Here is a 904-nt window from a genome sequence, read left to right as displayed (position 1 = left end):
ATATATATATTGCTTTTTAACTACTAGGACTTGTGAGACATCTTGAAAACATTACCATGTACTTTGTACCATTAAGATTATTTTAATAACAGCAATACTGCATTTGTTGTTGTTGTTAGGTGCCATCGAGTTGGTACCGACTTGTTGCTAAAATGGAACAAACACTAAATGCTTTATGTATATTAATCTACTTAATCATTGTATCCACCCGCTGAAAGAATACTTTTATCATTCCCATTTTACAGGAAACCAAGGCCCAAACAAGTGGAATTTACCCAGAGTCAGTGAATGAGCATGCTGGGATTTCAAATGATATTGTCTGGCTCCGGAGTCTGAGCTTACTACATTAGCTGCCTCAAATCTAAGCCATGTGGAGGAATCTTTGCTAAAGTAAGCACTTTCAAGTGTATCATTATGTACTGTGCTATTTTATCATTTCTCAGGGGAATCCACCAACCCTGTTTCTCAGCTAGCTTTAATGTTATAAAAAGTCTGGCTCCAATCAGATGTTTGACCACTGACTTCTTTTTAAGCTTCACTCCCTCTCCCTGTCACACTCCTCCCCACTCCAAATCTGGAAAGACTGAAAAGAAAGGCTGAGAAATTCCTCCTCTGGCCTGGTAACATATGTAATCCTACAATTCAGGATGCTAATCTCAAAGTCAGCAACTCAAAACTACCAGTCCCCAGCAAACAGCTTGCTTATTGTTGTAGTAGTCAGTCATGCTGCCAGTTTTGTTTTGTTTTTTTTTCTGATGATCTTTCTTTGAAGATGTATCTTCTGTTGCTCTAGCTGTTCCTGGCTGGTCTGCTTGTCCTTTCTAGTGGGAATGTCCCACCTCAGAAGGTTCTGGATGGAACTCAGAATTCCACCTAAGGTTCTATACTCTGTAAAGGCTCTTCA

Source organism: Chrysochloris asiatica, unplaced genomic scaffold (genome assembly GCF_000296735.1).
Source record: "Chrysochloris asiatica unplaced genomic scaffold, ChrAsi1.0 scaffold00321, whole genome shotgun sequence".
Lineage (NCBI taxonomy): Eukaryota > Metazoa > Chordata > Mammalia > Afrosoricida > Chrysochloridae > Chrysochloris > Chrysochloris asiatica.
The sequence above is the reverse complement of the archived record's forward strand: the minus strand, read 5'-3'. Positions refer to the sequence as shown.